Source organism: Empidonax traillii, unplaced genomic scaffold, assembly GCF_003031625.1.
Source record: "Empidonax traillii isolate 1590-97213 ecotype Southwest subspecies unplaced genomic scaffold, ASM303162v1 scaffold1024:size258002, whole genome shotgun sequence".
Classification (NCBI taxonomy): Eukaryota; Metazoa; Chordata; class Aves; order Passeriformes; family Tyrannidae; genus Empidonax; species Empidonax traillii.
In genome coordinates, this window is record NW_020956217.1 from 19,183 (window position 1) to 32,613 (window position 13,431).

General features: G+C 37.3%; 1 protein-coding gene across 6 annotated transcripts in view; it reads right to left on the minus strand.

The window, feature by feature from the left end:
- AP1S2 (adaptor related protein complex 1 subunit sigma 2) overlaps nucleotides 1-13,431 on the minus strand; it is a 31,273-nt gene that overhangs the window by 7,346 nt on the left and 10,496 nt on the right. For 3 of the 6 annotated variants that reach the window (XR_003573540.1, XR_003573541.1, XR_003573542.1), the window contains exon 5: nucleotides 6,351-6,445. The exons of the other annotated variants lie outside the window; for them this stretch is intronic. The gene's annotated coding sequence lies outside the window, so the exon portion shown is untranslated. The remainder of the gene's footprint in view (nucleotides 1-6,350; nucleotides 6,446-13,431) is intronic. 6 annotated transcript variants of the gene reach the window in all.

A 13,431-nucleotide genomic window follows, 5' to 3' on the forward strand; every position in this document is an offset into this window, starting at 1 on the left:
CATTTTTTACCTGGAAATACAAGTACACATGTGATTCCCCTCCTCCTTGAAAATAGCACTTATGTCTTCCAGTGTTTCGCCCTTGGAAGCCTGGAGCCATCAGTGCCTTCACTGAAATGCCTATCAAACCTCAGAACATATTTCTCTTTAATTTTACATTAGTTCTCTGAACAGAAAGAAGGAGAGCAGCTCATTTTCTAGCAGTCTTATGAAGCTGATTATAACCCACTGTTGTTGTGCTCAAAGATTATCCCAGGCTGCACACATTCTGTAGCACACTCTTTGGCCCAGAAACAGTGACCATGTCCCCTTTTACATAACTGGTATCAACTAATAAGGACATGGAAGTGTTCATTTCATGTTTATCCAGTTGTTAACCTTTTCAGTACTTTCCAAAATTCTACTCTCCCACGCAGTTCTGGGGTGTTCCCCACTCTGTATGTTCAGTGGTTTATAACTTGAGGAATTCACTGTCTTTGCCATGAAAAACATGGTATAGAAAATTATATGATTGACTCAAATCTCTGCTATGAAATTAGTGCCTCATCTTGACAGAAACTTCTTATCTACTGATAAAGCACGATAGATTGTCAGATAACAACAGGACAAAAGTGGTTATTTGGCTCCTGGCAGCTTTTTCGTTTACAGGACATGTAAACACCACCTGCAACTAGACTAGATAAACCAACTTTGTAGAGGTGAAGCTAAAGGATTAAATGGAAGACAACAAGTAACAGAGACACGAAGGACAACACAGTAATAGTGAGAAGGAACACACTGCAGTTTCAGGGAGGCCTCTGTAGCCCACCAAGGACGTCTGGGACCATCCCACACAGAGGGCCTGGCACCGTGGGCAGCCTGACAAACAACTGAAAGGAAAATAAAGTTTAGATAAATTATTTTCCATCACAGAACTACAGTATCTCAAGTTTCAACTGAGTTTTCTTTTCTTGGTGTTCCCTGCTACACTGTCTCCAGAGCAGGTGGCCTGCTGGTCTGAATACCAGAAAAGACAAAGTGGGTAAGGCACAAAGGTCAAATTCCACAATCAGTATCTATGGTACCTTGCCTTCTTCTGGTAGGACTGTGTGGACCTCAGGGATATGCTTCATATGCTCAGATATTGTCTAAAATAACAATCTAGACCTAATGAGTTTATAAATTAGTTGAAGAGGCAATGAATGGTGTCCTTACAGCACAATACACAACGGCAAACCAGCATGAAATATTACGTCTGAAAAATCATCATTTACTTAAAAATTTGGATGTAAACTGTTTATCTGACTTTAACAAATAGGTCTTAAATCCCAGTTTTGCCACAGCAGTAATAGCTCTACAATACAAGCTGCACATTGCAATTCCTCAACATTTTAAAGTTAGCAGAATTCATCTTTTTCAAACTGACATCTGTGTTTACAACTCATTTTAAAAAGCTAATAATACTCTCTGAAATTGTCAGCCTGAGTCATTAGAGATTTTTAAATTAGAAAAATGGTAGAGTTGATTTGAGTAAACAGAACTATTCAGTCAGTCCAACTCAGCTGATATTTTCTCAGCCAACTTTGTCATGACCCAATCTAATTAAAAATCATAACCAAAATCAAATTAGAAGGGACTTCATTTAATCCAGTCCTCCAAAGAGCATACCTACAACTTTCTTGAGAAATATTCAATCTGTTAAAGGCATCCAGTGATGCCTTTTTACTGTGCCCCAGGCAATCTACTTAAATGCCACATTACCATCACCACTGCAAAATTTGCCTAACATCTATTTTGAAATTATTTTCTTGTTGCGATTCAAGGTATTTTAAGTCTGTAGTGGACAAGAAAACACTTATTTCCTCAGGCAAGAGAGATAAGAAATTATTTATGCCCACACCAAACTGTCTATAGTTCAGTGTTTTGCAGTGCTGCCATTTTACTGACAACACCTCATGGCAGTGAGAGACTTCATGAATACTTAGCACAACTTCTTTTTCAGAGAATATTTGCTTAGGTTATTGTTTTAACTTCTTTCCCATTAAGCCCAGCACAAAGCCTATGAAGGCAATCCACGTTAAACTGCAGGAAAAAACTGTAACTGCTACCTTTCAATACCCACTTGGTTTCCTCCCTTGCCCCAGCACTGAAAAAAACCCTAGCAAGAACAGAAGATGCAGGACCATGGAGCATACAAAAGTTTTGAAGAATTCTACAAAAACAGGCTATGGGTAAGTGGGGGGGATGAGAGTTTTTATTTAGAAACATGAAGTTATTATAGTGGGAAGAGATTAACATTTAACAAGCCCTTCTTTAGCAATGCTTCAGAAGCACTTACTTTTACACTCTACTTCTGAATCTTTATCAGGAAATATTTCTAATGAAAGGCTGCTTCAGGAAATTGCTGCTGTTTACTTGCCCTTCCAAGAATTTCAAAACAGAAGAGTATCTGTTTCCTAAATCTTTGGTTAGCCAGCTATTTAGTAACTCCAATTGGATAGAAGGGTTTGGTTGGAAGGGATCTTTTAGATCTAGTTCCAATCCCCTTGCCATGGGCAGGGACACCTTCCACGATACCAGGTTGCTTAGTACCCCATCCAGCCTGGCCTTGAATATGTCCAGGGATGGAGCATATTTATTGGAAAAAATATATTTTACTTTTAAAGGAGAACAAAGTGTTTTCTCAGAGAACATAGAAACACACATAAGGTCTTGAACATCTTCAAAGACAAGTGTTGTTCTTCAAAAACAAAAAACAATCCTATATCAATAACAACTCCAAGTCAAGATCTTGTCTGCAGCTTCCTATACAGAGAAAAAAAATAAAAACATCTTCAAAACTGGTGTAAATTTGTCACCACAATTCTCAACTAGAGTTTGAAACAGCAACAGTCATCACACAACTGTTATTCAGCAGAAAATCCTAGCATATGCACACCCTTTGGCTCTAAAACATCACCTCAACAGACCAGAGCAGAAGGGTATGACATAAGATCAGCAGTGGCCTTCCTGCTTCTCTGCCAAAAGCAGAAATAAAAATATCAGTGGAAACTTCATGTACTGTAACTGGATAATAGTGGGTTCTTCCTGCCTCTGAGCTGCTATTCTGATCTGCTGGATCAGGAGTGATAATCGCTCTGGGAGGCCGTGCTCCGTACGTGCCAATCAGCTGCCACGCAGTGAGCTATGAAGAATCAACAGCCTAACCCTTCAGGAAAAGGATGGTTCCCAGAACCCACCAGAGGCTCCTCTCTGCCATCATAAAACCACAAATGCTTTAAGCACATACTGTGGCTGAATACTTTGTATTGTGAAGTTAGAGCCAAAATTATTAAAGATCACAGAGTTCTCTATCAGATAATCCCACAGTGTCTGTATGTTTGGCAAACTGCCAAACCACGCACATAAGGATTCAGTAATGTTTTCTTCCAGCACTGCAGATACAGGTTTGCATTACTTAGTCTCCTTTACTTGAGAAAGCATTTCCTAAACTGCAGGGCTGTATCTCTGAAGGGATGACCAGACTATACTGCTGCAACAAGCCATGTCACGTCCGATATCGTTCGGCTTCCATGGCAATGGCATTTAAGCATTTCCCTTCCTTCCTGGTCCTGCAGCACTTTGCCTTATAATTGTTTGGACAAATGTTTGCAGCACAAGTTGTAAACATGGAAAAGAAAAGCTGCTGCTGAGTATGTGTTTTTAGAAATGAGCAATTCAAATTGGATCAGTTTAAATGGATCTGAAATCCAGTTCTAGAATGGTCATATAAATAGTTTTTCTGGCACAGAAATAAAGGGAAAGGAGAACTGAAAACTCCTTAAGTCAACACTGCTGCTAAAGCTCCTTGCTATACTCCTAAGACTCAGGCCAACAGCAGGGGTGCAGCATCAGACAGGTAAATTAGAACTTACCTATGGTGACTGACTTGGGGGTTCATAGCAGACACTGAGTCAGGACAAAAGATGTGTGGAACACTGGCTTTTTAAAACACTTAGATACTGGGTATTTTTAAAACTAAGACGTAATTTAAGTTACACTATTAGCTTTAGCAAAAGTCCTGGATTGCCAAAAGCAGATGCCTTTTACTTCCCTTCTCAATGCCACTGCTTTCTTCCTCCTGGCACTTCCCTCATGCTGCCCCACATGTGTTCAAATTTCAGCTAACACGCTGAGAGACACATAAGGACAGGGCAAGTGGATCAATACAACACAAAGGTGGCAGTAGGAATGGATCTGGTCTTCTCAACAAGAGTCACTGCCGGCATGATTTTGGGTGATGAGGAAACTGCACCCTGACTTGACCGTCTGTGAACTGCTCTCAATAAAACCCAAAAGTTCTACACACCAGAACATAAATGTTCAGTAGAAAGATTTCACTCGGTCTCATTGTGCACCATTTAGGTTTTTCAATATTATACAAGGTTTACCTTAAACTTCCCCAAATTCTGTATGCGGCTGACTACTTCTGAATATGTGGCTTATTACAACTGCCACACAGCACATGTAGAACTCGACATCCTAGTTTACAAGCAAATTTCTCTGAAATAGTTTTCAAAAACTCCACATTCTAGTCATTCCGTGCTTGTTTATGCCTCAGAGAGTAACACGGATTAAGTAATTGGAAGCTGTATAACCATCAGTTAAATGTCACGTTAAGCCAAGCACCAAAGCTGAGTCAAACTCCTCCCCTTGTCCGAAGACAACCTCCTTTATCTCAGATCATCTTTCTTTAAGACAGATGATCTCCATTCCTCTATACAAGCTGCAGTTCCTTATGGCAGGCAAACTATTCCCCATCTCTTGTTATGTGTAACTTCTACCTGTCCTCTCCACTCACCCTAGCAGACACCATCTCCCTTTCTCCATATTTTGAGGAGTCATTAACAACCTTGTAAATTAAGCTCTGAACAAAGCAACTATTCCTTCATTTTTTCCAGGGAACACTACAAGAAGTAACATCTCAGGGGCATCAGATCATGCCACTGTGTTTAGCTTAGTGGGGACAAAGCACATTTCTTCAACACTGGGCCCATACATAGAATTCATCTGGGACATACTCTAGGCAAGTTAACTGGAGTCACACAGAATTCTCTTAGCCTGAGCTTGTACGTGCCAGAACTGGTCTTTGTAGCCATCTAAGACAACAACAAGAGAAAGATTAGGACACAGAAGTAAAAGCTCTGTTCTTAGCACAGGCCCCAAACAACACAGATAATTTAAGTTTTTACTCACAACAAAAGTTTTACAGTTGCAGTATTAATACTAACCTTACCATGAGAATCACACTCTTTGTACATGAACTTATCATGAAGAAGAGATAAAAAAGAAGAAACATGAGGGAAAAGTGTAGAAAGTATCCAGCTTGAGCATTTAGTTTTTTCCTAGCTGTTTCAGGATATGTCCAAGCTCATACAAGAAACTGTGTTTTCAACAAATGACTTGTTGGCTGCCCTAGTTCTACAGGTCCAGTCAAAAGCAGGTTATTGGCTCCTCTCCACTTCCAAACACAGATCAATGGCTGTATCATATACTAGGAAACACTTAAATGGTAAAAACACCCATACACCAACAGTGAATTTGATTTTGAACACATAACATTTATTTTTGTGTACTATAATTATTTTCTTTTAACTAGAAACTAAATCCTGACATTTATAAAGCAGTGTATGAAATTAGGTCTATTACCACAATTCCACATTACAAAAGTCAATTTGTTTACTCAACTACTTGTTTATCATTATATCAAATAAGCAGCAGACTAATTAAGTTTTCTCCAGCAAATTATTTTTATGTGTTTTAGACTTGCCTTATGCAAAATAAAATCTTACCTTTATTAGTAGGACTGCCACAATGTATTCCACTTATGCTTTGGACAAAAATATGTTGCAATGCACTATATATGCAAATAAGCTTTGTTCTGTCATGCAGCATCCGGCACTTGATATACGGTCAATTGAAGCAGCACCCAGTCTTTTTAGGGCCCATTTCCTTTGCATAGCAGATGTAAACAGTTCATTTTCCATTAAATACATGTTTACATGGGCTGATTGTAAGTAAACAAAGCCAAACATCTGTTTAGGTATTAGTCTTGGTATCCATTTCTCTAACTTGCATTATCCCATTTAATTATCAACACCAAAGAAAGCCAGTAGAAGTCAGACACTTCAAGTTGATGCAGTTAGTACATAAAAGGAAAATAAAAGGAAACACTCAAAGCAGTCTTCAAAGACCATCATGCAAGTGTTGCAGAAAGTTAAGCCCATCACCCGTTTTCTGTTTACCCTTGCAAGGACTCAATTACACGTGCAGCAGTCTTTGCATAGCACCCATTTAATCCATGCCACCAAAATGGTAAACTTGGTAGTTACCAATCATTTAGATGGGGGTCAAAAGGGCTAATGCCTTAGAATGCTCTTAATCATAAGATATCCTCAGACAAACCTCCCCAGTCTTCATTCTGGCTCTACAAACACAAAATCAAGCAGCAGTGAAAATATAATACCAACTACTAAATTAAAAAAAAACAAAAACAAAACAGAAACCCCAAACCAAACAAAAACCCAACATCCACCAATCATGTACAGCTTATTTCCATTTACAATAAGACTTACAAATATTCTAAACTATATACAACATTAAATTCAGTCATTACACTCAAATCTGTTTCACTTATTGTTATACATTAAGTTAATACAATTTTAAGTCTTCCTAAAGGTCCACTGCTAAGAAAGCAAACAGAAATGCATCAGTAGAAAACATCGGTTCAAAGACTCCAAGCAGATGCATTAAAAAACCTCTTAAGATTATTTTTCATTTCTCAACCAGATAAAGGATAGTGGTACCTTAAAAGAATAAGTTATAGAGAGTTGTTTAGAAAGCTTCACTTGTGCTTGAAAGAATATTAATTCCAAGACTTTTTTTTTAACAGGGAACTTAAGATCAGTTGTTCATTCTATAACAGATTGAGACCATAATAGAATAGGATGCTACCAAATTTACATATTATTTAATTCAGTGATTAACTGTCACACAATATTATTACTAACATTGATATTAAAATAATACTTGTTCCATGAAGAAAAATATGTATCATTCAACATATCTACCTACTGTCCTTGAAGTAATTTAAACAATTTAATTCAAGAGCTACAGAGTCATGTATATTAAGTCACATTGCTGAGCAGTCATTTTCATTTAGTAATGCTTTGAGCAAAAAGTTGGGTATTTTCATTTTCTTCAATCCATCTGTTTATCAGAGTTCTCAAAGAATAGGTCTTCTTAGATTTTTTTGCCTTTTAATATCAAATTTTCAGTGTAAAATTTAATATATACACTTCCATGGTATCTTGATATCCATCACCAGAACTTCTAATGGTGCTAAACAGCTTGGCAACAAAAAACATAGCTTCTCCCTTAAAAATTTCAAATAAAAGCCCCAAAACACATACTAGCAATGTGCCCAACATCTGTACAACACACAGATAAGACCACAAAGAAATGAGAATCTAAACCCAAACACAACAGGATGCCTCCTGGGGGCATTCTTATTCTTTTCACCTAATATTCTCTGGTGCTCTACAACCATCTTCACGGGTAGTGAAAATTCTAGGAAAGGGCAGTAGCACTGCAACATGACACATCATCTCAGACACCAAGGTAAAAATGGAAATTTCTCCTCACAGTCTTAAGATCCAAACATTAGCATTGCTCTTTTCAGCATTCTGCCACATCCAATGAACTTGTTCTATTAAAATGCAGATTAACGTGCACATTGAGAAAGCACCTAATTTTGAAGATAAGGTACTCCTTACTGTCAAGCAGCCTTCTGCAATTGTTCATTGAATTTACTATGTTTATTGACGAGAAGCACGTGACTAAACTCCTGAAAACAGCTATGGCATATGGAGCAGTGCTAAAATTTTCACTGTGTCACCCTGACACAGTGCTTCTACTGCCAACAACAGAACAATATCTCTGGAGAGGAATCTATCAGTTCAGTGTACAGATAATAAATATGACCTAAACAGAATTATAATCTACGAAGAGTTTGGTCTGCTGTTAATATACCCTCAACAGCTCTACAAGAATTGCTTGTAGCAATGAATGATCAAATTCCCAGGTAGGTTTGTGAATTGATCACATCAGAGAGGGTATGGAACGGTAATGAGACAGCAAGGACTTCTCCTATGTTAATTTGTCTTATAAATGAAACTTCTCATGTTTCAATTTGCAAAGCTCAATGAATGCATATTTAATGCTTATATGGAAGATTCCTTCCTCAACAAGTTGATTCTTAAGAACTTTTAATTTTGATTTATTTTATTTTCTTTAATGTAAGATTAATCACATCTTACATGCATACACAAACAAAATAGTCTGAAAAAGGGCGAACATTATAGAGACAGACTTAGTAAAATGATATTTTTAAAGGTCCAAAGAAAGGCGCTCAGATGAAAAGTGGACTGCTTTCTATCATTTTCAATTCGTAAAGATAAGGTAATAGATTAAGATTTGACAACATGTTTTTGGAAAGACAACTGGATTACTAAAGCATTTAGAAATCACAGCCTGCAAATCTGTTGTAAGTCCTAAACATCATGACACATCCAGAAAAGCAAGAAACTTGACAAAGAACATTAAGATACTGATCTGCATCTTTCCAAAAAGAATCAAACAGCTCACATACAAACCAGAAAAATATTCAAGTTAGCAGGAATAAAAAAAAAACCACAAAAAGCAGATTAAGAATGGCAAGGGGCTGAAGCATGATACTGTAACTTCCTGGATACTCAATGCTACCTTTTCAAGAGACATTTAAACCTGGAAAAATTAACTTCTCCTCCCCCAATTACTATTTTGGAAAAATAGGTGCAGATTCTATTATTCATTTTCTGGAACAATTCCTACTTCTTTAAACCTAAGAGTATGATTTGGTAAGTATTTGCAGGAAAGCCTACTTCCACAGTACAAAAAGGACAGTTCAAAAAGATCTATTAAAAATACGGAAACACATCTGATATCAACATTTACAGAGCTGTCTGCTACTATTAAATCTACAGCTGGTTGTTATAGCGGGTTGTTCCTTGGAGCTGGATGCAGCACTCCAGGTGGGGTCTCATGAGAGCAGAGTAGAGGGGCAGAATCACATCTCTTGATCTGCTGCCCACACTACTTTGGATGTAGCCCAGGACACATTTGGCATTCTGTTCCATGAGCACACATTGCCAGCTCACATCCAGCCTCTCATCCACCCGCACCCTCAGGTCCTTCTCAGCTACTCTTGATCTGCTCACCCCCAGCCTGTATTGATACTGTGGGTTGCCCCAAACCAGGTGCAGCCACTTCTCGAGCTTGTCCAGGTCCCCCTGGATGGTATCCTGTCCTTCAGGTGTCTACCACACCACTCAGCTTGGTGTCACCTACAAACTTATGAAGGGTGCACTCAATTCCTCTCTCTGTGTCATTAATGTAGACATTAAACAGCACTGGTCCCATTACAGACCCCTGAGGAACCCCATTTGTCACTGATGTTCACTGGGACACCAAACCATGAGCACTACCCTCTGCCTATAACTGTCCAACCATTTCTTTATCCACTGAACAATCCACCCACCAAACAATGAACTAACAACATATCCCTTTCTCGTTCATGCTAACCATCATAGATCCCTATACATCTTCTAAAAGTTTACTGTAGATCACTGTTTGTGCTTAAAATCATGCACGTACAAGTCTTAAGAACTGTAGTGACAAACTGACCAACCAAGTTGACTGCCTGAAGCTGAGCCAGAAGTTACACAAGAAGAGCAGACAGAAATCATGGCAGGCAGATCTCCACTACAGTAAAGATTCCACTATTCATTCTTGGTTCACAAGAGTGAGACACAGGTACAGCCAAGGCAAATAAAGCCAATGCCAACTTAAGAAGGCAGTCTATTTCAATAGTCTATATTTAAGAGATAACATTAAGTGAAAACTGAATTAATTGCATTAATTATGGTAAGTTTCTCAGGCAACTAGTATGAAACAGCTGCTCACAAAGGCTGTTTCCTAAAGCAGATAAAATCCCTTATACTCCCACCTACTGCAGAGTTAAGTATCAGAGATTTCTTTTGTTACTGATAATACCAACATTATCATATCTTAAGGACAACCTAATACCTACTATTACGCATACCCTCAAACATATAGTTTCCAACAAGCACATTTAATCTCCAAGAAGAAAATTTTCATGGCATATGCCGGAAATTCACACAATTTTCATTTCCAAAGATGCTCATTCTAAAATCAAAAGCTTAAATCTACACAGCAGCCCTAAGCATCTAGCATAAGTCAGCCAACATGAACACCTCAAGCATCCTTCAGGATACAGGATGAGGCAAGGGCTTGAAACAGCAAAGAAAGTAAGGTTAATTGATAGCCTCTCATTCTTCATTTGGAAGGACTAGTAAATACTGACTGCGGCCAAAATGCTAGAGCATAAGAAAAAAAACATTCGCGTAGCTTTTAGATTTTTGTTTATTGCCAAAATAGTGATGGAAACAAGCGTGATTTGTTGACAGAACCATCGGCCTTTTTATCATGGCACCTCTAAAAATATATATATTTTTAAGTATTTAGATGTTCTACTAAAAAAAAAACCACATAAACACCCTACAAAGAATAGCAGTGGACAAAACCAGGGACAATTTCCAAAACACTTTTATAAAACTTACACAGGATAATCAACAAAAGGAATTTTCACTCGAAGCCAATGTTTAGGAACTTTTTCCTATTTCAAATGAAAATGAGCGATTCTATATAGATTTGCTTTAAAATACATACATGACTACTTGTTTTAGATATTAGAATTATTAACCCCTTGATTTTAGTGCTTTAGCACATTAAATGACCACAAATTTCCAAGCACCACACAGAATTATTCAAACCATCAAATAAAACCACAGCAATTAGACTTCTGAGAGAAATAAATCAAATCCCCTCTTTTGCATAAAAGTTCTATTGTTGGTAGTTTCATGCCTTAAAAAACTTAAATATCATAAAATTACGCACAGGGTTACCTTTTAGCTGTTCCACACACCACATGTGTGTACATATATATATATAAAAACGTGTATGTAAGTCATGCAACAACATACTGCACCTGCTGATTTTCTTCTCTCAGTATAATTGAGTTGTTCACACAGGCAAAACCCACCTTTTCAGCAGTGGTTGCACTAGTTAAGTATTTAAAATTTCTATAGCAAACAAGATATAAAATTATCAAAGACATGGAACAGCAATATATTCTGTTCAAAGCAAATACTTCGAACAGAGGTATTTCTAGAAATACTTAGGAGGAATAATGGAAGCCCTGGAGTAATTAGTTTTTACTACCATTCATCTGGATGCCACAGCCAGTGTTAACAACTGACTGTTTAGAAGTTATCAGGTGATAATAGATATGGTGAAGGGGATAGGGAATGAATACTTGAACAGAGCACATTCTTCAATAGCTAACAAGACTATGAAGGTGGGAATGGTTTAAAAGTTAGTGTGTTTCAGTCACACAAAGTAGCAGTTTGCAAGTGGACCACACAGCAGTAAGAACTTAATGACAAACTGAAGCAGGTGCTCAGACACAGAAGTACATCCTGGAAAACTGCCACAGAAAATACAAGTAGCCAAGGCTATTAAGAACTAATTCACTACTCAGCAATTTGGGCCTCTGCATATTTCCTTTCAACATCACACAAGTAGCCACTTAATGTATTTGTAATGATTTTCCTTTGTATAAGTATTCTGTACAGCTCTTCATCTTTAAGATACTTCATACTTTAATGTATGTGCCATTACTAATTAATAATGTTGTGCATTCAACACTGATTAATATATGTATTTGGCAATATGAGTATTCAGGGCCACATAAAAGTCACTTTGCACATAATTAAAATCTGACATGGTCAAAACCAAACACGACAACCCTGCTAGCAACACATTTTGCATTTGGAATCACACCATGTTTCATTCTGATAGTTTTGAAGTATTGTGGGAAGCAGACACTAAGTCTCCAGATGTGATCAGCTGTTATTTTAACAACTCTCTTCATCAAACTCAGCATGCATATAGTGGCATTTGATACAAAAACAAATGTCTGCAAAAAGAGTCCAAATTTATTGGAAGCTCAATATAAATATGAACCCAGACTTTTACAGGGTTTATAAACTAAAAACCAGATTTATGGAGTAGTTTTAGAATTGATCAACAGTCAATATAACTAAGAATAAAAACCACAGAAGTCCAGCATAGGACTACTATGGTGCTGTGATAAACTGTTATATTCCAATTAGTGAGAAATTATTTAATCAACCTTGAAAACAGAAAATCTCCCAGATATGGGGAAATCAGGGTAAAACTACCAGGGCAAGGGAAAAGTGGTATTTCCTTTTGCATAGAATTTTTAACTTGAAGTTATATCAATATTAAATTATATTCTCTGTAAAAAGAGAATGCTAGTTGCTTGGATAGAAAATCAATAATGAATTCCTAGAAATTGAATGCATTTTCGCTTTAGAAGAGTGCTACAAAAATGGTGAAAATTAGATTCAAGAACAGTAAGAATGAGAAAGAATACAGTAATTCTCTGTGGTGCATAATTAACTGCATTTGCAGGAGACAGACTGGAATATACAGCTAATCTGTTCTGTTTTCATATAAAGAGTAAGGGATTTTAAGAGAATAAACAGATTATTTTTCTCCCCTCTTTGTAAAGTGCAACAGAACTTCTGGTTAAGCTAATTTCTTCTAAAAGTAAAGAAGAGCTTAACAAAAATTGAATCAGAACACAAAAACTAAATAAGTGCACGTATTTTCTTTCTAGAAAAACAGGGTGGCAAACCTGTGTGCAATGACTGACCTTGTCCCTGACAGCAGCTGTTGACAGACAAGAACTTTAACGTGCAGCAGATCTGCCCATACTCTGAAAGGACTACAAAAACAACTGCAAGGGTAAAGCAGGTTTCCCCATCCTATTTATAGTACATCCAACAAAGATGAACAAGTGAAACAGAAATCGCTTGTAAGAAAAGTCATAGAACAAAATAAGAAATTGAAGGTTCACACTGGGGGGAAAAAGTAGAGCAGCTTAGATCAATATCACATCTGAGCAGTGAACCTCAGTATATTTTAAAAAATTAAGGTTCATCATGCCTGTTAAACCATATGTTCCACTGATTGGCACACACGGTTGATGTTTTCCCCAGTACACCACGATTTTGTGACTTCCATTTAGATATTCAAGAACCTTAACACTGACTACAATTCAGTAAGAAAAAACTAAACAAACAAAACCAAACAAACAAACACAAAATGACAAGCATAGGATGGAGAAACAACACTAAGTTTTTCTATACCATTGAACTCCTTCACATCAGAAATTTTTAAAAAAATGGTAGAGATGCAATCTTCTTC